This window comes from Panulirus ornatus, chromosome 48 (genome assembly GCF_036320965.1).
Source record: "Panulirus ornatus isolate Po-2019 chromosome 48, ASM3632096v1, whole genome shotgun sequence".
NCBI classification, from domain to species: Eukaryota; Metazoa; Arthropoda; class Malacostraca; order Decapoda; family Palinuridae; genus Panulirus; species Panulirus ornatus.
In genome coordinates, this window is record NC_092271.1 from 24,071,792 (window position 1) to 24,096,853 (window position 25,062).

At 44.4% G+C, this 25,062-nt stretch overlaps 1 long non-coding RNA gene across 1 annotated transcript in view; it reads right to left on the bottom strand.

The window, feature by feature from the left end:
* The window catches only part of LOC139764021 (uncharacterized), a 52,350-nt gene extending 35,340 nt beyond the window's left edge, over positions 1 to 17,010 (bottom strand). Inside the window, exon 1 of the long non-coding RNA XR_011716298.1 lies at positions 16,822 to 17,010. This is a non-coding gene — a long non-coding RNA (uncharacterized lncRNA). The remainder of the gene's footprint in view (positions 1 to 16,821) is intronic.
* Between the last annotated feature and the right edge of the window lie 8,052 nt (positions 17,011 to 25,062).

The following is a 25,062-nucleotide window of genomic DNA, read 5'->3' on the forward strand; positions in this document are numbered from 1 at the left end:
GTCGTTTGCTTCCCAGTCAAAACCATAATTGGGTCATTTGGCGCGCTACAAACCCCCGTAATGGCCCTTCAAGTGGCTGTCGCAGGAACGCCGTCCTTGTCTGTGTGAGCTACAGACAGACCCTCCTCTGCCCTGCCTCATGACCACGCCACAACAGACGACCCACACAGACGAACACCTTCACCGAGGCACAAGCATCGTAAATTCGCTACAGCGTGTTGATTACTTTGCGACAGTCTGATTAATGGTTTCTTTTAATGATTATATATATATATATATATATATATATATATATATATATATATATATATATATATATATATATATATATATATATATATATATATAATATATATATATATATTCCTATGAATCCACGGGGAAAATGAAACACGATAAGTTCCCAAGTGCACTTTCGTGTAATAATCACATCATCAGGGGAGACACGAGAGAGAAATATAAGTCAGTTGATATACATCGAAGAGACGAAGCTACTACTGGTTCATTGGTGGACGTGAAGCAAAATCATGATCGAGTCTCTTCTTAACCGTCTCTAGGGCGCTGTTTTCAACCACTCTCCCTCTGAGATCATTTCGTAAGGACTTCGCGCCTCATTCAAGGTAAAACAATGGGCCCACGAGGAGTTCTATCCATATACTACCAGTGAACAGAGACGAATCAAACATCAAGTAGCTTATCAGACTGAGATTATCGAAGCCTTTGTTGATTTTGAGTACCTCGATTAGATCATCTCTTAACCCTCGCTTTTCGTGAGCTAAATGAATTCAAGTCGACTCTCAGAGGATCTGCTTCTCATTCAGGGAATCATCTGGGTAGTTCGGCGCTGCGCTCTCTCTCTCTCTCTCTCTCTCCTCCTCCTCCTCCTCCTCTATGGAAGACAACTGTGTATCTCTTCTCAGACTCTTACTGAAGCTCAGCCCTTCCCAATTCAGGTACCATCTTAGCTACCCTACAATACCCTGAGTCTCACGTAGACCTTTCCACTTAATTTAGGTTCAAGAGGCCCAGACTCAAGCACGGGACATCCATGCTTCTTTGCACGAGAGAGAGAGAGAGAGAGAGAGAGAGAGAGAGAGAGAGAGAGAGAGAGAGAGAGAGAGAGAGAGAGAGAGAGAGAGAGAGAGAGAGCTGGATCAATACCATCCCGCCATCACCGAGCCCGCGGAAAAAGAGACGGACCAGCCACCACCATCTTCACCACACCACCTGACTCTCTGCCTACCACACACACACACACACACACACACGTTAACAAACTTCACCAGTACAGAACATCATCTAGAACATTTCACAGTTGGCGGTACCATTTTGTACAAACGTTCCGAAGAACGTTTGGTCGACTTTAGATATCATGAAGACAATCTGGTCGATGTTACATGAAGGTAACACAGAAGGCGACCAATCTTACAGCTTCCTCTGCTCCGGCTCGGCCATGTGAGGTGGAACACTGTCTTCCTCTCTCACTTCATGATCTTCCTCCTCTAATGAGTGATCCTCCTCCCCATGAGTGCTCCTTGTTTGAGGTGGACCTCCACTCATTTACTTAAAAGGTGCACCTCTCTCTCCCTCTCTCTCTCTCTCTCTCTCTCTCTCTCTCTCTCTCTCTCTCTCTCTCTCCTCCACCGTTTCCTTCCCCCATTCACACCCCCCCACCCCACCCCCTTCACACCGGATGTTTGATATGAAAATCGTCCGTCAACATGAGGCGAAATTTTGCTGCTGTGTCTGGCGAGAAGTGGAGGACCCGGGTGTGGGGTGGGGTGGTGGCCTTGTCTGGGTCATAGTGAGAGAGAGAGAGAGAGAGAGAGAGAGAGAGAGAGAGAGAGAGAGAGAGAGAGAGAGAGAGAGAGAGAGTGAAGACCAGGCAACGGAAGCTGGGTGGGCGAGGCGGACTTGATCAACACCTCTGTTTCGGCCGCCGGACGCACCCACATCCACCCGCCCTCCCCCACCCCTTCCAAGCAGGAGAGGTGGTGGTAGGTACTAGAGGGAGAGTGAGGCAGGAAGTGGAGGGAAAGTTGAGGGAGGGAGACTGGGGAGGCTGACTCTGGCGTAATGTTGGGGGGAGGAAGGAGGAAAAGGTTGAATGATGATGATGATGATGATGATGATGATGATGATAATGATAATGACGATGGTAAATGATGAAGATGATGATGAGGGTGATGATGATGATGGTGGTTATGGCAACACAACATAACTAATGTAGGTGTGGTAACACAACATAGCTAACGCATTTCTTGCCACATAACATACAGCTGCCAGCGTAACCCAGGTTGTACGTGGACACAGCGGGTGTGGGTGAGCTGGCCCACGACAGAGGCCACCACCACGTGAACGACGTCCAAAAATCTCTCATGGACGACAAACAGTTCGTAACATATCTCGTGAAAACGTCAGTCCGTCCGTCCGTCTGTCTCCGTCCGTCCGTCTGTACCTGTCTGTGCTGTCCGAGAAGGGGGTGGTTACATACGTAAGGGCCCCATCTCTTTCAATACATCCTTTTTTTTTTAAGTTTCTTTTTGTTAAATTCAAGTGATGTGCTCTGGTTGCTCTATCTCTACATCTCACGAAGAACTGTCCATTGTCGATCAGTCTTAAATACTTTCAAGATCATGATCAGGTCACCCATCACTCTTCTCTCTTCCAAGGTAGGCAAATCTAAAGCCTCTACCCTTTCCCCGTACATTAGCTCTCTTAATTCTGGTATCCGCTTTGTTGCCCTTCCTTGTGGACCTTCTCAATGAGCTCTTTTTTTCGTCCGGTGTCCAAACTGGAGAACTCCCACCCACTTGGAGAAGGCCCATCTGACACGCGTCCTTTGATCCCGTGCACTGAGACACTCCTCTGTCCCTTGAAGGAATTTCTCCTTTATTCCTGCCTGATGATCCAGCTACTAAACCAGCCTCCCCGTGTGTGTGTGTGTGTGTGTGTGTGGGACAGTGTCAACTGCTTTCTGGTATGGCCACCTCTCGCAGCACACATGGCATGATCCATCAATCGCAGACCGCCCTAAGACCACCATCATACTTCGCTAACAACCTTTCCAAAAGACCATCAACACTGTCAACGTGGAATAATGCACATGAGTATTTCTAAAGCTGATAACAAGTACTAAGGACTAATAGTCTCGTCTTATTGTTCATTGTTTATATTTCCTGCCTCCCTACGTTACCCAAGTACTGGGTCAGCAAACCACCCTAGTAGGCTGCCCCTAGAGTGTGGCCATCCACCCCACACCCTCCACTCCCCCACTGTACCCCTGCTGGAAGTGGATGTAATTAATGCGAGGTGCTGACGTGTAGAGGGCAGGCTCGGCGGCCACGTGCGCTCACACACACCCCTCTGTTTACACCGGTTTGTACGGCATCACTAAACACTGGTCTTCCTCCTCCCTCCACCCCCCACTCTCCTTGCCCACCCCTACCCACCCACTACCATCACCATGACACGCTTTGTCCCACCTTCCATCACACACACACATACATACGTACATACACATGCACATCCAAGCCTTTTTTCACTTCAAGGGATCCTGTGTAAGAGGCCTTAAGTATGTACCGTTGCAATCAGGTGGTTGGCCACAGGTATGGTAGCGCAAGTAAAGGACAGGTTCTGACCGCAGTTCAAGACCCGAGACTGTATTCAATGCCATTTCACTGAAACACTCCAGAATGACGTACAGCTGATTGAGGTGTTCAGGTGCGAAGTACATGTTAAATTCACGTACAGGTGGTTAAGATGTTCAGGTGTGAGGCACATGATCAGTTCACGTGCAGATGATTAAGGTGCTCAGGGGTGAGGTACATGCTGAATTCTATTCACGAAAATCTCCTCTGAAGGCTTCAAGTCTCTTGAGTACGAATGCAACATCCTCGAGGCGATGTTACTCTATGTGCCTGTAATACTATGTCTTTCCTTGCGTGTTAGATCCTGCATTGCATGTACCTGTATCTATGTTCTGGATACATGGGTGATCTTTCACCCAACCTTCATCCCTTATGCATTACTCACTCGCCCATATGTGTTTGTACTGATTAAGAAGCGATTCCTGCGTGTTGCCTCCCTATAGATTATATAGTACCCTCAGCCCACCTCTTGCCGGAACCAAACTCACACGTTGGTCAACAATCCACTGACCTACCCATCCTACATCTTGCACGTACCTATCACCCTTGTACTGGATACAATAATGGTGCCTCCAGCCAACCTCTCTTCCTCGCCTCATACTCACCCATACTTGTATAGTCGGTACAGTCAAGGGTGTGTGGTGGCGTGGTGACGCGCCAAGACCATAGCATATGTGGAGGAGGTGGCAAACAGAATGATGAGGTTCACAAAACCTTGAGCACGACTGTACGACCCCTTGGGCATGAAGGTCTAGCCTCTTCCAACCCAACTGTCCATGGTCAGGTCAAAGGGCAAGACCTTGTAACCAGAGGTCGTAACAATGTGTTCCATGGGTTAAACATCGTGAAGTGGATTGCTTCTGGTGTTACTTCTGTGTTGGTAGGAGAGCATGGGAAGGTTGGGAGACGGTTCTAGACAGTTAAAACTGTTCTGGACTGTTACATAAAGGATTATTAAGGTCATAGACAGTGACTGCAGTGTACATTCTAGCTTTGAGAATGGTAAATGTCTCCCCGAGTCATGAGCATCGTTTGGAAAATCGAAGTTTACATAATCTCAGCTTCCAGTATCACTGACAGTGAATGTGACAAAAAATGTACTTCTGCAAGATCAGGTACATCAATAAAAATGAAGAGATACGAAGATTAAAATATCATGTTTACGCAGGAGGAGCTCCCGGTATGACTGGACGATGACAGAGGTGACAGGAGAAGCATAAAAGACGAGAGAGTAAACAAGCAAGAGTGATGATATGTTGTGTTTAGCAGGAAGGATAGTGAGGACCCCAGCTGGCTGAGGTGAGGCAGGGGTCTGTATTGGTACTCGACTCCCCGTTTTCTTACTTGCAAAGGGGGAACATTTCTAGAGGCAAACTTTTTTTTTTTTTTTAGAAAATGTAAATATCTTAATACATGGGGAGGGAGATGCAGGAGAGGATAGCGAGGAGGATGTGTTGCAGGAAGGGTGGTGGGGGGAGTAAAGGACTGGGGTAGGAGAGGGGCAAGAGCAGGACGGGTGAGAGGAGGGAGAGGGAGAGAGAGAGCAGGAGGGTTGAGGGGAGAATTTGTAGGGGTAAAGAGAGAGAGAGAGAGAGAGAGAGAGAGAGAGAGAGAGAGAGAGAGAGAGAGAGAGAGAGAGAAGGGTCGGTAGCGTCGCGGTGTTGACTATCAGACAGGCCGGGCCGCCACCGCTCCGCTTACCCTCCCTCCCTCACACCAGCTCCCGCCCGCTCGTCATTAACACAAATATACAAGTCACAAACTGTATCTCTCTCTCTCTCTCTCTCTCTCTGTGCCTCTCTACCACGCACTCTCCTCAACCAACATTTCCACCTCCACCCTCCCCTGGAGGAAACATTATTGGCATTTCCTCAACAACTAGCAACCAATCCATCCACGACGCCGCTCACGAACAGTGACGAACGCTAAGTAAATAAACCGTTTTTTTTTTTATCTTTTTAAATGCCGCGTCCCGACCGGCCGCAAGTGTAATGTAACATAATGAGAACCATGTTTTAGGGCACATTCGAGGCCGCTTCCCCCTTCACCCACTAAATCTCCGGTAGTATTCCGAGGGTCACAATATATATACATAAATAAAAAAAATCTAATTTACATACATTTGTTTTCGCACATTCCGCTACGGTGACGTTTGAACTTCCCCGTCGCTTGAGTTCCCCCGCCATTCGTATTTCCTGTTACATGTAATTGGGTAAATTTATGCATATTTTTTTTTTCTCTTCAACATATTGACGCCATCTTTGGGGGAAAAATTTGCATTTCTGAATATATTATCAAGTTTACGTTCCTACGTTTTAACAGACCGTCTCTTATGAAAGTATATGTATACCACTCTTAACTTTTTGTATGTATATACATACATATTCACACCACAGCTTAATATACGACCAATCCAGCCATAGAGGAAGATGAAAAGCTGGGTTGGCTGTGTGCCGGCTGCCCTGTCCGGGATTCCAACCCTAGCCCGGTTCTACATCAGTGGGTCGCAAAGGCTAACCACTGCAGCACCAAGGCTCGTCAGGTAAATCATGACCGGTGAGGATAAGTACAGTAAGTGTAATGGAAGTGGACATGAACTGAAACTGGACCAACCAACTCCGTGTGTGTGTGTGTGTGTGTGTGTGTGTGTGACACGTCTGAATTGGCTTATAATAAAAAAAATTGTAGATAGCTGGTAAACTGAATGTACTACTTGCATATCTAACACCACTCAAATCAACCGCTGGACCACCACACTATTACGTGTACACGACCATAATTCGCCAGAACGAAACGAAATAAAATCACAACGATACACTCCGAGAACCTCTACCTTCCGTTTCGCTCTTAAGTTCTAAAGTTTAGGGTTTTAACAAGCCGGCGACAAGTTAGTCTCTTGTTTCCGCCTTAATACACTTTTTTTTTACGACGCTTTTTTTTGTGTCCTTTCAATTAACCTCAGTAAATGTCACTGACTACCGGAACGAAGTCTCTTCTCAGCCGGAGGAGGTTTTTTAAGGCCAGAGAGCTGGACCCGGTGTAAGGCTAGACGTGAGGCTTCGTTTCCCCTGGTTAGAAGAAAATATATATATATATATATATATATATATATATATATATATATATATATATATATATATATGGTCACGTAACGTCCTGTTTGATGCTGCATATATATATATATATATATATATATATATATATATATATATATATATATATATATATATATATATATATATATATATATATATATATATATATATATATTTCTTTTAAACTATTCGCCATTTCCCGCGTTAGCGAGGTAGCGTTAAGAACAGAGGACTGGGCCTTTTTGGAATATCCTCACCTGGCCCCCTCTGTTCCTTCTTTTGGAAAATTAAAAAAAAAAAAATGAGAGGGGAGGATTTCCAGCCCCCCGCTCCCTCCCCTTTTAGTCGCCTTCTACGACACGCAGGGAATACGTGGGAAGTATTCTTAATCCCCTATCCCCAGGGATAATATATATATATATATATATATATATATATATATATATATATATATATATATATATATATATATATATATATATATATATATATTATATTATATTATACTGGGTGAACGTAATTACTAGTCAAGATTCCAAGCTTTTCTGTTTGATATAATCTCTTTCAGTTTATTGCGTTTTGGACCGAGACATGTAATGTAATCCTAAGTTAAACCAGTCTAATGTAATCTTAACTACTGTATAATCAAAGCATAATGAAGTACGTGGGGAGGAACAACAAATTAGCCTAACCTGACCAGTGCCCGCTACAGACAAGGGGGTGTAATAGACACTATTATTGAATGGTGAACCTCACCCGAGATGGAAGGGGAGATGGGAGAGGCTGGAAAGGAATATGGGAGGGAAAGGTGGGAGACTGGATTGAGAGGAAAGGAGAAAAATGGAAGAAGGGAAGAAATGGGGAAGGTGGTAGGTGGCTGGAGGTAGGACACGGAGAGGCGGGAGTGGGACCAGGAGAGAGGAGAGGGGTGGAGTGTAAACAAACACGAGAGTGTGACAGCCATAAACAAACACAGTGTGAACCACTCCGTCTCATGTCGTCGCCACAGAAAACGGGGACCAAACACAAGAGATACAAGCACACACACATAAGTTCAGGAAATACATAACACCGGTGAAAACAAACAGAGCAGGTTGGTCGTCACTCCTGTACCTCACTAAAACTATGTATTTCAGGCAGTGCCTGACCTCGACGAGCCTTTAGTCCGTGACTTAAGTAGGTAATGAAGAAGCGACAAAGGCCGGTGACGAAGCTCTGAACTAAATATCTTGATAGTAGAATTTGGCCTGTTATCAGGAGTGAATCAAGTGCAGACATGATGGATGGTAAAACATTACCAAAGGCCAGAAGTAGTAATTAGGGGCAAGTACTGGTTGTGTAACAATCTATTATTGCTTTTGAGGATTCAATAGTCGTAAAAACTTAAATTACACGTTATTCATCAATTCTTCTTTTACCTCATCAAAACTCACTCTTTCCCCAACCCCCACACAGGCTGTGGCAAGTTGTGAGGGAGCGAGGAGGATGCCTGTGTTCTCGAAACATTTTCAACCGTACCTGCAGCGGAGACTGGGGCATAGATAAACACCCGAGCCCTCAAGGTCATGGAAACAGCCTTTGGCTTCCTTGTGATTACTGGACACTTGACGCTGGCAACAACCACGACGGTAGGGAATATGGCCAGTGATACAAGGATACGAAAACAACGACAATCCACTGGGGGTCATCTCGAGGCTGTTCGTGTCAGCAGACATCAGAAACATGATAGATCATTGGGGGGATGACAGGAAAGCAATCAGGCGTAACTGAAGCGAAGGTATTCGTTTATGTTTAAACGTATTCACGGGTGTTGCTCAGGTAAGACAAGGGGAAACATGTTGTATCACTCACCGACAAATTAATCTACAGTACGGCGCAAAAACTGACTTTCTGACGACGAAGAACACAAGAAATACTTGGGGGTCATGAGGCGGCCGTGTCAACAAGTGGGTGAAGTGTGTCAAGAAAGAGTGACATCTGAAGCTCCCTGGAGTTGAACCCCTAAGGAAAGGAAAGAAAAGAGCTCTTTCCTTCCCTATTTCTAGCTCTTTCTTCCTCACCAGACACCCACCAGTCATCTAACCAACCCAAACCAAAATTCTTCAACTCGAAAAACATTTTCGCTCCAATCATAAAACCATGAGAGAAGTTTTTTCGTGGCTTTATCTCTAGCCGCCGAGTGTGTGACACTAAGTCCCTTATGATGGATTCAAAACACTGAGCGGATGGGCCACAGTCACTGGCCAGACTCTTTGACACTTCCTGACTGTCAGGTACTCATTTGATAGTCTATCTGTTTTGCTTTCATCAGACAGTCACTCGTTACTTTACTAGTCACAGGTCACCCCATTAACCAGGCTCCTCACCCGACCCATCCGAGGGAGAAACACGTCCCAGTTTAGTCCCATGGAAATGATTTGACCCCATGACTCCTCTGTACGACCTTTAAGCACGACAGAACGACCCTTGGGTATGGTAGTCGGGATCTTTGATCTAATCCTGAAAGGTCAGAGGTCAAAGGCCAGACTATTATACCAATGAGTCGTATCTTCGTGCTCAAGGATCGTACCACTAATCAACTATCATATCCAACCGCTTCATCCCACATTGTCATAAGGAAGAATGCCTCCCCTGCCGGCCAGACATTTCTACACTCACCACTTCCTAACTCATGGCGACAAACCTGGGATTGTTCCAGCTAACGAGGTTGATTCCTGGGTTGTTATGAAGGCCTCACGCCCCTGAGAGAGAGAGAGAGAGAGAGAGAGAGAGAGAGAGAGAGAGAGAGAGAGAGAGAGAGAGAGAGAGAGAGAGTTAAACTAAAGTTTTAGTATCAAATCATTTACTGTCTAGGTAAACAAAGCATTTCAGTCAGAGCACGGGTGCACAGCACCTCTGGTGAGGCTGCATCATCGTCAAAGGACGGAAAGAATTACTGCACAATCTCTCTGTGGGCCTCCATATACTCCCAAAGGAGTCCACACCTTCCCTGCTGCTGCGTGAAGTGCTGCCTCATCGCTGCAGGAACCCATAAAACAGGTCCTTGGATGACGATAATAATAATAACATGAGAGCAGTTTCTTGATTCCATTATTCTACAAAATCTAAGACGAATGAAGTAAAGGGTACCATTAAAAAAAGTGTTCAAGAAATTGAGTTTGGCTCGCGGAAAAATAATCAGTTAATATGATAAGCAAACAGCGCGTGGCGGGAGGCGGGAACGTGGACCCGCGGGTAAACTCGTTCTTGTCAACGTCTGGGGCTAATTAACGAGGCTTAAACGAGGGATTGCTTGTTACTGAGCCTCAAGCCACACCACGCGCACCAACGTGGGTGATCCGCTCTCTTCCCTGTTTGTTGTGGCAAGATGTTTATCCGGCCATAATTTGTGATGACTGGGATAAAGCAAAATAAATGCACTACGCAGATTTCTTCCGCTGGTAATGGCCAGTTCTCAGACGGTGAGATGGGGCAGCGCCAGTACGCGGGAGCAATGAACCGAACCGCAAGAATCCTACGGCTTTATCATACGCCCGTCCTGCTTGCGTCTCTCGAGTTCCGAATGATTTACGTAAATTTATCGCAAATAAGAAAGGATGCGGAAGTCTTACTGCTTCCGTGTCTTATCCAACTGTTTGGGTAAGTAACAGGTGTCTGTAGAGATAAATGAACAAGGCTATAGATTAATAATAACAATAATAATAATAATAATAATAATAATAATAATAATAATAACAACTATAAACAACTGCCCGGTTCTACCGGACTCCAAGATTGTGAAGGTCAGAATAAAATGGCTCTAAACTAAGGTTAGTTCAGCCGTACACGTGTTTTGGCCCTGAGTGATGTCTATAGGGTGACGCTATCTCTCTTAGGGGTCGATTTACCTCTCAGACAGCCCAATCAACCCTTACGGGAGACGTAACCCCTTCTGTAAGTCAATTCAGCCACCTAGCAAGAGGAGCGACCGTCCTCTCTGTGTCTGTTAGCTTCGAGAGTATGATCGCATTTTAATCTATGGCTTCCTGGATGAATTTCACAGCCAGTTTGATCTGCACACACAATGAGTTTCAAGTTTTATTCACGCACGTTTCATTGATCTCTCTCCGTCACAGTTATGGTCTTTTTCTAAGTGCGTTTCCGAATCAGTTGATCAGACATCACACCTTTGTGACGAAGCAGCGGGAGCCGCGTAACTCAACCTTGTTTGTCTGATGCACTGACCAGCCACAGGCAGCAGCTCCAGACACAGGGGCGGGACGTCATTCCTTCCGTATTTCATTCATGCTATTTATCAGTTAAGGCACTTCTCTAGAGCACTAACGAATCTCTAATGCTTGCTTTAAATTTTCCTTTTCGTGATACCTTTACGAAAAACGTTTATCAACTTTCCGGGGTCCGAAATTCGTGATTCTGGTAAAGCGAAGCTGAACTTAGCCGACTTACCTCCACTCACCCTCGGCGTTTGTCGTCCTCCCTCACCTCGTCCGACACTCACCATACACCCTTTACCCCCTTAGGTTGGTTGAAGGGAGAAAGAGCTGTGGCTCCCGAGAAGTTAGAGTTTTGAAATAGAAGGGGGTTAGTGTATACAAGAGTAAGGCATATATCTTTTTTTGTACTGGAGGATTGCCGGGAGCGTATTTTAGTGCCATATTTATACACCCTACCAGCCAGTCAAGCATCCCCGCTCCCCTCCCTCCCTGCCACCTTCAGCTACTTACCCAAGCATCCTCACCCTCATCCTCACCCTGTGTATCATCCATTCATCACTTTGTCACCATTCCATTACCCCACCTTACGTTCGTAAGCTCTTCACCCCTACACACCACACTATCCCCCGAGCACCCCTCTACAGATCCTCATCCCAGCACCCCTCACATTCCCTACGCCCCTCCCATACCTCATCCAAGCACCCTCATCTTTCCTACACCCCCTTCGTCAGCTCCTCACCCCAGCACTCCCTCCTTCCCTAAACCAAGTCCTACCCTCCCCCTAAGAGCGGTAAGTGATCCTGACATGTTTGTTGACGTTTTCCCGCTCAATTCTCGCCGGTGTCAGTCAAATGAGCGTCTCTCCTCGGCCCGCGGACGCCCGCTCACACACCCAACCAGTCTGACAGACCGAGCCTTGCTCTGGACTCAGAAAGACGATGTGGAAAATGCCTTATATAATACACTGATGTTTCATATATTCGATAAACAGCAGATATTTTGCAAATAGATATGCAAGGGTTTGTCTAATGCAATCACACAGATCTGTAAACAAATACATTAACGAACGTGACAAAGTTTACCGAATTAAAATATTTCATAACTGAAAGTTTTAGAACCTTTTCTCCTAATGTACATAGACAAAGCATTTCAATGATAGCACGGGTGAAGGGTACAAGGCTAGGAACACAGGAATACAGGAGGGTAGTGACAAGTGGGCTGGTGTAATAAAAATCATGGTAACAGAAAGACATAAACATACAAAGTATCAGGGTTAGCTTAGGTACACGATATCAATCACCTTAGTAAAAATAAAAATACCACACTCGAATGCAAAACTCAAATCACAAATTGGGAATGCAGCACACATGATAAAGTTGAACTGTCATGGTAGTAATAATGATCGTGACTGAGGACAATCACCAACTGAGCACATGAAATACCGAATTGCGTACTCCTCGTTTTATCAAACTTCACAAACGTAGCCAAACTTTACCTAGGTTAACCCAACGTCTCGTCAGGTTAGGTTTGTTTCGCAGTTTCGCATGCGTAATACATTTTCACGGTAAGTGTACCCTAATATTTCTCAACAGATTAATACATCTAAACAAATCTAATCAAATCCTAGCCCATTCTAACTAAACCCAACGTAGCCCAGGTTTAAGAAGACAGCACTATATATATGATACCACACGCAAATGTCTGACCACTTTTTTTTTTTCTATCCCAGAACAGAATTACACTGCCCACATTGCCCCTGTGTTTATGAATATGGATGTGAATAATTCATGTTTACATCTAAATAATGTATGTGCCCTCGGCATAACCATGTTTTCTTACTCCTTTCATAACATACATCATAGTTTTTTCAAATGCTTTTGCTTACTTACCTTAGCCAAGCGTGGTGCTACAAATGGCCTCAGTCCCTTTAATGACATGCTAATAATAACCATGGGCGTATAATAAGTGTATATATACATAAAAAGAGAAAAAAAGTCATGAATATGAATAACAATTACCGTACACAATGAAAGGAGAGCCTACAGTTTTGAACCACACACACAACATTTGTAGCCTAGTATGATACATCATTTGGATGTTCTTCACCTATCTGTAGTTAAACACATTAAACATATTACTAATACGAATATATCTCTTTTTTTAAATAGTTTGTACAATCTATCTATCTTTGCTAAGTTTTGCACAATGATATACGTAACTCAACTCGCCATTTCATATATGATTAACACCTTTGTTCAGGCATTATGGATAGTTCAAGAGCGCGAATCTCCCACGATGCAGATTATTTCTGAATTATATACAAAATGTTCGAAAATTTTTCCATTGGTGGTTATTACGAAACTTGATATTGGTTTACTGTTCAAATACCCTAAAAGGAAAAAAAGAATGGCTGACGTGTCGGTGTGAAAAAAAATAAAATCCCTCGGTAATTCACTGTAAACCATGAGCAATTCATGCATGCTGTCATGACAGCACTGCCTGCACAAACCACCAGGCTATCCATCATGGTTATCAAAGATTACCACTTTTCTCAAATATCCTCAACATATATGTCACAAATAATATACAAATGTTTCAAAAGCGACCGTAGCCTCCTCACCTACTAGCGTTCACCAAATTTTTAAGGAAGCTCAACAACAAAAAAATGAATAAGAACGTGATGATAATGTATGTCTTCCCTACAGCCTAAATAAACATATGCGAATTATAATGAATGCTTCCTTATAGTCAACAATATACACAGCAACACAAAGGTTCTTGTAAGAGGTTCACTGACTCGAAAGGATCAAGTCGTCTGTATTTGTCAGGGAGTGCGAAATACTATTACTTCTATCAATATCATTTACCCGATTCTATAAATAGCTAATATTTCTATTATCATCATTTACCTGACTCTAAAAAAAGCTATTTCTAAAACAGTGCCAGACATGGGCCACATAGACACTGAGTAAATTTGGTCTCACAATCATCCTTAGCACCTGAAGCAGGTGTAAGATTCGTAGGTTGGTAGGTGTAGCCTGCTGACGGCATTAATGACCCTGGCAGTTGACAGGACTAAATCCCAACCAAACAAGCGATACAAAGAGTTTTTTCATTGTTGCAATGGTTGTTGGTCTTAAACTGTGCAGAGTTCTTATGCTCATTACCTAGAGAAGAACTGGTCATTCAAACGAAATTTAATGATTTGCGGCTAAACTTTGCCAACCCAAGTCCTTGTGATATCTTGAAACACATCATCGAGGTCATTACTCTCCAGGACAACCACCTCCAGATTAATTATGATTCAAAACTGAGAAATGATCCGAAAATAAACTTTATTCACGCGTTAGAGTAATTAGAATAACAGGTCAACAAATAGAGGGACCTTGGCTCGCGGCGCTGAGTACCCGTCAGTCAGATGGGCGTCTCTTCGACCACTCACGGCAGACAAATGATGGTTCCTCCACCTCCTCCTCCTCCTCCACTCACTGCCTCACAAAGTCGGCGATGACGGAGGCACCAGCCACCTATGCTCAGTAAATACCACCGCAGACGAGCGCCTAAACATGCAGACCCGAGCAGCGACGGGGCAAAACAGACTACTTCAACCAACTGTCAGCGAGAGGCTACGAGGGCTGATGAAATAAGCGTGGACGAAAGAAACCTGCTACCTCAAGGCCACAGGGACTGCCTTGGGAATATCTCAAAACTTCATCAATGAATATATTATGCCTTCATAACTGAGAGACGATCTGGGAGACATGAAGACGGGATCAACAAACCATAACAACAAGGGTTCATATGGATTATATCTCAGACTTTTACACGCATGACAGCGGTAGAACGTATTCATTCTAACTCCATGTGGACGGACAACGGTATAACCCTGGAGAAGGAACGACTGTATGACCTATGGACAATACACTAAGACCTTTGGGTATAATGGCCGGACCTGACCAAATTCAATATTGTACGGCCGAAGGCCAGATCACATTTATACTTAGCAGTCGTGCTCAAGGATTAGGCTATTATGCTCGAAGGTCGTAAGTATAAGAACCCAATAAATCGAACCTCTCTTAACCAAACTAAACATTATGACAGAGTATATACAAACAACAAAAAACTAATGTGAGCATACTACGTCTTACTTTAGCCTAGCCTAGCTATGAAATGCACTTAATTTGACGCAAATAATTCATACCTTTTTCACAATAAACGCGTCGATTATGGAAAAATGGACAAGAAACCTTTGAAGGCAAGAGCAGCAATGACTGTTAAAGGATCTGAAATATAGAGAATTATCGATAAATCCAGTACACTGGGCAGGTTATCCCTTGAACTGCCAAACGCTGCCAACCCTATTCCAGGCTTCTGAAGCGAGAAAAGGAGTGTCCCTGAGATAAACAGCAGTGCTCTAAAATAACAAGGTCTGGATGAAGGAGCTACGAAAAATAGCGTAGGGTAATAATAATGATGATAATAATAAAATAATAATAATAATAATAATAATAATAAAATAATAATAAATACTACTACTACTACTACTAAAAATTGTGAACGTTTATAACTGAATATATATGTCCAGACTCCAGATGTGTATAATACTGGGTGGTTACATGCATTAATGTTTCACCGAAATCTGCGAGGCTATAGGCTAAAACTGCTTACGGAAAATGAAAATTGTCTAGTTTCCTAGGCAGCAGGCTGATATTGCTTACGGAAAATGAAAATGCTTGTTTCATCTCTCTTTCTCTTACACTTCAGGTCCCAAAGTACCATCTAAATTTGCGTAAGTTAATTTCGAAGACTTCGTGTATATGAAAACGTAACAAGCCTACAAAAAGAATCCGATATTTTCTCACCTCAAATTTTCAGGCGGTCCTTCTTCCTAAAGATCTCGTTATTATAGATATCATGGTTATAGGAACTGCGGGGAAAGTAATTCTGAATATAATACTGAAAATACAGCCTTCCTTAACTGTGGGTCGCCTAACCCTGGCGTTAAGGCCGACGAGAGACAAGTGGGTCACGTGACGTGTTTGTTTACATGGGCGTCGTCAGGTCGCCTTATACACAGCTCGACTTAGGATGTTAACATCACTTACATACAACATAAACATTATGTATTTACTCTGTATATGTCATTGTTAATCAACACCCAAGGTACTTTTCAACGAGAGCATTCTTTTTTAATTCTCGGGCTATATCACGCTGCAATTTCATCCTAAAACAGAAATCAAACGAATTTTCACGTAAACATGATCGTTACTCCCTTAACAAGTGTTTCCACACAACACAGTCGGACAAAGCAATATATTAAGTTAACTTTTGCAAGCTCTATCCACTTCACGCACACTGCCATCACATTTCGTTTCGTGACGTAGTGGCTACAGTTGCGGAATCGTATATCTATCTGGAAAGACAGAGGTACGGAGACTCTACCATTAACATCAACGAAAATCAAATCAATGCTTTGGTTATAAGTGACCGAACTGTTCCACAAGAGGTGATTAAAATGTTTGGTTACGATAAGCTAGGTTAGGTTAGGTTTCTTGGGTTAATGTTCCAACCCACGAAACCTAACCTGACCTATTAAAATATATGCTAGCACAACGTAATTCAACATTCTATAAAGTGATCGTCTCAGGTGGAACACATTTCTACTTTAAAGAGTAAGACTGACAATGATAAACTAAAACTGACCGAACTGAAACTTCCCACCAAGTTACGTTCCAGCATCATAACCACTACGATTTCGTGACGGGGAAATTCATACACAATAAAACACTCCAACTTATCTACAGTGTCTAAACTATGATATTTTTGCGTCAATAATATAAACAATATTCCCGTAACACTTACCCGGATTGTTCGTTGCCTCTTACGTGGATCTCATTTAATCTTTCTCCAGCACATTCTGTTGTTATGGTCCATCATAGTCCTGGGCGTGATGGTCACAGATATCATTACATTAAATATTCACTTTTACAGGTTATCAAACACGACTAAGAACACTAATTACCGCCATCAGCCAACAATCTACCGCCTCAGTCGAATCCAGATCGCTCAATGTCCACATACGTAAACAAAGCGACCGAAAAACGCGGGAATTTGAGGGAAGCGTCGCCCGCCACAGACGACGTCAGCTGGTAGTTTGACGCTTCCCTGCAATTACTGCATTTTATGGTCAATTTTACCTAACTGTGGGCAGTATGTGATCTGGATTCGATACAGGATTTGTGTTACTGTGTGCTGGTGACGGTTTTAGTGTTGTTTTGTTGTTTGATGACTCTGAAGTGTGCATCCCGAGAAGTAATAAGCTGTGAAGCCTGTGATTATCATCATATATTTCCACGCCCACCACTTTGCTGACTTTTCACCAATGGAGAGTGCTAGAGGGAGACCGAGGAGGAGCCACACGACGGAAGGCAACGAACGTCCCAGGTGAGTGTTGCGAGAATGTTCATGTCCGTCATTGTATTGTTCCGTTCAGAGGGATGGGATTTTCTTGCGCAGATGTCTCAGCGTAGGATAGTTTAGATTACGTTAAGATTACGGATGAATAGTGACCCTACGTTCAGTTCCTTTTATCCGACTGGTGAAGTGGAAAACACATGAAACAATATATATATATATATATATATATATATATATATATATATATATATATATATATATTTTTTTTTTTTTTTTTTTTTTCATACTATTTGCCATTTCCCGCGATAGCGAGGTAGCGTTAAGAACAGAGGACTGGGCCTTTGGGGGAATATCCTCACCTGGCCCTCTTCTCTGTTCCTTCTTTTGGAAAAAAAAAAAAAAAAAAAAAAAACGAGAGGGGAGGATTTCCAGCCCCCCACTCCCTTCCCTTTTAGTCGCCTTCTACGACACGCAGGGAATACGTGGGAAGTATTCTTTCTCCCCTATCCCCAGGGAAAATATATATATATAAATATATATATATATATATATATATATATATATATATATATATATATATATATCACAAGACAATTTGTTTCGAGAACTTTGAGTAACGGGGAGAAAATTTCATAATCGTGTTGTCCCGTCTTAACCTTGTGTATACGTCACATGTGTTATTTATGAACTCACCTTCAAGGTAGGCGAGGTATCCATTAATCGACCAGCCTCGAGGGGAGGATAAACACCCGAGTTGGATGTGGGTCGACTGCCGTTCCCAGGACTCGGTCCCATGCGAGCCCATGCTGACTCATCGTCATTAATGCTAACCACTTCATCGCGGAAGACCGTGTGTGTGTGTGTAGCCAGTCACGGCTTCATCCATACATCACGCACAAACCTACACAAGACAACCTCTCACGGTACGACCCTTGGGCGTGTTGCCTGTCGCCTTTGACCTGATCTTTGATGGTCACGTCAAAAGGCTACGCTATCATACTGAGGGGCCGTATCGTCGTGTGAGCTCAAGGACCAAACCATTGTGCTCAAGGGGACTGAATTAAGTATTCACTCTCGGGTAACCATTTCCTTCTTCTCCAAAGTGTAAGTGTGGAGCGACAGGATCCCCTTATCAGAGCTAGTTGATATATTGTTGTAAGAGTCTCAGTGATGCCAGATATATTATTGTAAGAGTCTCGGTGATGCCAGACCCGACACACGACCCCCACACAGACGCCAGCGCCGCCTCACTCCCGGACACTACAATGATAAACAAACCACAAAAAACGAGTCTATTGAGAACGCGGAGGATCCGAAGTATAAAGAAAGATTTATAAGGAACCGTTCGGGAAGATGAAGGCTTTCTATTAGAAAGATAAGAAAAAAGTAATGATCTCACTGAGAGATGGAAGCTACATATAAGGATGTAAAAACAGTGTTAGTAAGATAATGAGTAATTATTGGGTCTGAACCACTATGTTGGTCTGGGGTTATGCACACACAGCTAGCGACTCAGGTTATCTGTGTTTAATGTAAAAGTGATCTATGTGTGTTTTTTCTGTGTGTGTGTGTGTGTGTGTGTGTGTGTGTGTTTGCGGGGAGGGGGATGGAGGGTGTTAGTGTCTGTTTGTAGTATATGTGTGTGAGTTTACATATGTTTGCGTGCTTATAAATGTGGGCCAGTGTATGTGCGTTATTACCTGTCTTCACATATGAGAGCGCTTTACACCTGTGGGGCCACACCTCTTAACCTCATATTTCTACCATATCGAGATGTGAGTTTTCCACTACCATCCACATACATCTCCTCCTGGTCCAATAAGTTCCCCGTGTCCACTATTCCAGTGGAAGAACCATTTCCTCACGTTCCTCCTGACGCTGCTCTTGCTTCCAGTTTTCCGTTATGTTCTAAATTCCTGCTGGTGCTTTAAGAACTGTCCCGTGTTCATATCATGGCTCGCTGTGGATCTGAAGGTCGTTGTTATGTGTCCTACTTTCCCATTATGGACAGATCCAGGTCTTCGCTCCACTTATCATTCATTTCACTTGATCCAGCCACCATCCTTGCAGCATTACGTTGGAACCTTTTTCAGCAGCTTGTGTGTGTTGTCTCAAGTAAGGAGACCAGACTGTACATAGAAACATACTCCAGCTTGGGTCGATCCCACTTTGTGCAGGTCTTATAAAACATCCCAGCGTCCATTTATGTGAAGGACGACTTATCACTGACCAACTTGTGACGTGTTGCTACCATGATATATTCACTTGATCTCAAGTTGATACGTTCGACTTAACATTATCTCCTAATTGGTTTCGAATTATTGATTTATGCATCTCGTTTTCCGTTAACACGTTGGACGAACCTGGTCTCTATTCCTCTCCTCTCTACTATGAATTCATTTGAATTATGTTTTGTTATATATTCGGCAACTGTTACGTTACGTTGCAGTATGATGCACTCTATTGTTCTGTGCAACGTACGTGGGTTTAGCGCAGCAGGAAACGTTGTTGATTGCGATTAAATTTACTTCTAGCAAGTCATTTGCATGCACCAGAAATAACAGCGGTGCCAGCATTGAGCCTTGGGGATCCCCTCTACCCACAACACTTGTCACCGGCGTCGTCCAGCTTGTGTAGGCGAACCTGACGCGCTGCCTGCTGCGTTCCATACACATGACTTCCAGTGTCTGTAAGGATGAATAACCTGCCTGTCAGCAGCTTGGTATTCCCGCTCCTTCGTCAGTTCCTCTGTCAGAGTGTGGCATTGTCAAAGACCTTCCGGCACTCCAGGAACACATTCTACACCCACACGTCTCTGTCCCAAGATGCGCGCGCGCGTGTGTGTGTGTGTGTGTGTGTGTGTGTTGTGAGGTGGGGTTGTGTGGGCGCGTAACACGGTAGCGGGTGACGCCCACATCAGGGGCGCCGCCCCGCCCACAACACACTGCTCGGCTACAAGTGTCAAAACCATTTATTCCCTGAGTCAACAGTGGTGTCTGGCACACCTCAACCCCCCTCCCCCCACCTCTTCCCCAACACCACCACCTTCATCTTACTATCCCTCTTTGATACTCCCCCTTTGGCTATCCTCCCCTAGCTATCCTCCTCTGGCTATCCCACATTGGTACTTCCCGTTCTAGCTATCCTCCTATGGCTATACTACATTGATAATCCTCATCTGGCTATCCTCTTGCTATCACATTTTGATACTCCCCCTCTCACTATCCCACTCCGATACTCCCCTTCTCTGTCTCCGCCTTGGGCAATCTCCATCTAGCTATTCCCCTTTGGTATCTCCCCACTCTGCCTCACCTCCCACGTCCCTCTCCCGCCAGCCAGCCAGCCAGCTCGTGTTCTCCCTCACCCACCCATATGCTTGGTATGTTAAAGCTCTTGAGTATATGTACGTCTGTGAGTGAGGGGGTACCTACCCTGCCATTAGGCAGTGCAAGCGCGTAACGCTCATCACATATGCCAATGGCATCTGGTGTTTGCAAGCGGTTACCCATCCAAGTATTGACTTGATCCTACGTTGGTTAACTCCTCAGAGAGAGAGAGAGAGAGAGAGAGAGAGAGAGAGAGAGAGAGAGAGAGAGAGAGAGAGAGAGACTGTGTGTGTGCGTGCGTGTGTAAATCCCTATTTTTACTGTATAGGGAGGGAATTCTACTCTGGCGGGGCCCCATTTCTGTGTGATTACTGTTTGTGTGTTTCGGGAAGAGAGCTTTGCACTCGTGTTATTCGTTCTCTTAATCTTGAATATGATTATCATGTGTACACACACACACACACACACACACACACACACACACACACACACACACACACACACGAGCCTATGCCAGGTGTGTGTATGTGTGCCATTATACCGAAGGGATCTTACCCTCGTACTTAAGGGTCGTACCGTCGTGCTCAAGGGTTGAAGAGATACATTTTCCTGCACCTGTTTAATGGTCGCTAAATCACAGCTTTCAGCACGGAAATCGTACCCTCACCACTGGAGACCTTGATCTTATACCTCCTCGGTCCCCTGAGCCTCGCACTATAAAGGCTCCTTATCCTCCCGTTCCACTGTCTGGAACTAGTTACACTACGTCTAGGGAACCATAAATCCTGACACCAAGGAAACAACGTAACACATACGAACTTCAGGCAGAAATGTTCGTCAGGATGCATGATTCTGAGACGGTGCAATATTGTTCCCTCTAAAATACCGTCCTTATGTTTTTAATGTATTCACGACGGTACGACGCTTGAGTACTACGATACGACGCTTGAGTACGATGCTGCGGCATTTGATCACGGCGATACGTCCATTGGTTATGACAGCCTGGCCTTTGACCTCAACCATAACGATCAGATCAAAGGCCAGTCTTTCACACCCGTTCTGCTCATGGGTCGTTTTGTCGTGCCCAAATGTCGTACCGTCGTGCTCATGAGGTAATAACAATCAAGATCAGCTCCGGCTGGGGACTGAGGCGCACCAATATGATTACAGAATTGATTTCGGGAAATCAGTTGCATCTGTGTTGGGTTTCCCCTCCACACCTCTTTTTTTTTTTTTTGCCTCATTTTTACGTTCTTTCCGTTATTCATGTACCCTCTTTCCCTTCACTCTGGTGCTGCTGCTGCCCCCTGCCGGTGCAAACCCCGCGGGTGGAGGCATGTAAGCAGTCTATGTTTTAGATCTCTGTGAAGTCCAGTAATGAGTCGAGACGTGTAACGTTTTGGCAAGCGGGCTTGGCCGCCGCGCTCCTTCCCTTTCACTCACATCTCTCCTCCGTCCCTAAACTTATCCACCAACCTAATGTGATTCTTGAGGTGCTAGAGTCTATGTTAGGGAAAAACTAACCTTCATATGGCTGACTATCAATTTTACAAAACAATTGATACCTGTATTCTTTCCTGATAGGCTTGTACATGATAATGCTACCCCGTTAAAACTTTCCCAAACAAATCGGTCGTGGGCGGAGCTGGGTGAAACTGCTGCGTGCGGGTGGTAACGGCAGATTCCTCTCTCTTATCGTTCTCATATTTCATAGACTCTAAGTACCTTGTTCAACAGCGAAATGGAACCTATTTGCTCACCTCCCCGATCCTGTCTTAAAAGGATCAGATAGACCGAGGCCGCTTGCTTGTGCCTGAAAACCCGTGTACATTGGTCATGTGTTGTAATGATTTCTTGATAGAGTTCATTTCCTTTTCGTAGTATGTCAGGATCCTCTTGTTGCTAGTCCTGGTACAGTATGGGAGTGTATGTGCGCCATATTGTGTATGTATGTGTGAATAGGTTCGTGTATCTGAGTGCGAATATATGACCAGTATTTGCTTAATCCCATGACCTGAGCAGTGAGACCCTTGAGTTTAAGATGGCCTGGCCTTTGACCTGAGCCTTTTGGGTTAGGTCAAAAGGCCACTCTGATACAACCAAGGGTCGTATCGTTCGCAAGGATCGTCAATTCGTGCTCCATGGTCGTACCGTCAGGGATTTGTGGAGTATAATGGAACTGACCAAGATACTTGAGAGAAGAGCTGTAAGAAGCTGCTTGTACACCATAAGAGTTGTGGATGAATGGAATAATCTGAGTGAGGAAATGATGAATGTGGACAGTAGGAAGAGGCTTATAAAGGATGTTGGTGGAGAGAGTTCAAAAGATTGGAACCTCAGAAGTGGAATACTCCCTCCCCGTATCGTAATGTAATAGATTAATTCATTGACACAATAAATGGTACGTACGCCTATGTATATACAAGCATCCTATCTTCATGTTTATCCATTTACTCATAAACCAAATAATGAACGAAGATTTCAGGAAAAGAAAATGATATGATCAGCTCAAAAACAGACTCGATAGCATTGGGAGTATCCAGTTGTAACTCGGACCTGAGTGAAAATTACGGAATAAACTTTAAAGATGATTCTAATTCTGGTTATGAGGTTAACGATTATGACGAAGACTAATCATGATGATGACGGTGATCGGTCATGATCATGATTACCAGTACTATAACAACAACAGTGTTAATTACACTATGCTTCGCAGTCACCAGCGATGAACACATTCCTACCCCCTCCCCCCCACAGCAACATCCAAGCTTTCCTACCCCCACATCCAACCCCACCTCACCCCCTCCCAGCTAGTGGGGCCTCCCCGTGACACACACCATACGTACAAACAGTAATATATGCAAATTATGAAATACACCAAACTCTCTGTGTAGAAAATCGCGCGCGCACACACACACACACACACACACACACACACACACACACACACACACACACCACAGTATACCTCCACCTGAATGCGCATCTAATGCTTGCTATATTGTAAACAAGACAAAGAAAAATAGATTTCTAATATAGTGCACCAGGGAGCTACACCACCCCCAGCACACACACACACACACACACACACACACACACACACACACACACACGCGGCAGTCACATCATTACGTCCACTATAATCATCCTTATCTCAATGCTAAAAGGTTTTTTCCTTCCCCTGGCTTATCAATAATTAATATTTTACAGCTTTACTATCGGTCCACTGGAGGTGGCCTTATCCGCGCCATAACCTGAGTCGACACGTTACTTTACCCTATCTTGTTGGTCCTGTGGCTTGTAATGGTGGGGTGCTGGCTGTACCCCTGACCACCCTCCACCACCCTCACGCCCACTAACCCTCCCTCCACCACCCTTACGCCCACTAATCCACCCTCCACCCCCCCTCACGCCCACCAACTCACCCTCCACCACCCTCATACCCCACCTTCCACCACCCTCACGCCCATCAACCCACCCTCCACCACCCTCACGCCCACCAACTCACCCTCCACCACCCTTACACCCACCACCCTCACGCCCATCAACTCACCCATCCAACAAACACCACCCACTAATGCTTATACTTTTTCCCCTTATACTTATTCGCCATTTCCTGCGTTAGCGAGGTAGCGTCAAGAAGAGAAGGCTGAGCCTTAGAGGGAATGATCCTCACTTGCCCACCTTCTCTGTTCCTTCTTTTAGAACAGTAAAATCAGGATGGGAAGATTTCGAGCCACTCGCTCCCACCCCTTTTAGTCGCCTTCTACGACACGCAGAGAATACGTGGGAAGTATTCTTTCTACCCTATCCCCAGGGATTATATATATATATATATATATATATATATATATATATATATATATATATATATATATATATATATATATATATATAGATAGATAGATAGATAGATAGATAGATAGATAGATATTCTCCATGCTAATGTTTGCAGATTGTACATAAATGCTCTGTATGTTCCCCACTTTGCTGGACCGTGTCCTGGTTCCTTACATTTCACACTAGTGTTACTTTATCTCCCACTGGCTCTCCCGCCCGCTCACTCGCTGTGTGTAAGGGCAGCTCACCATCTCCCCTCCCCCGGGCTCTGCCCTCCGTCACAAGGGCCGGCAAGCCCCAAGGGTCTCCGGACGCTGGGAGGGGACGGGGTAGGGTAGGCGTGCGGCCAACGGAGGATCGGGCGATTCGCCGCTCAGGTGCCGATGGCGGGCGACATTATCACAACAACAAATACATTTTGTATCGTTTACAGCGGAGGTTAGGTTCCCCTGGTTGTGATTATCTCGGGAATATATACACAGTATACTAACACTTATCAACAGTACAAATTAGGCTCAAA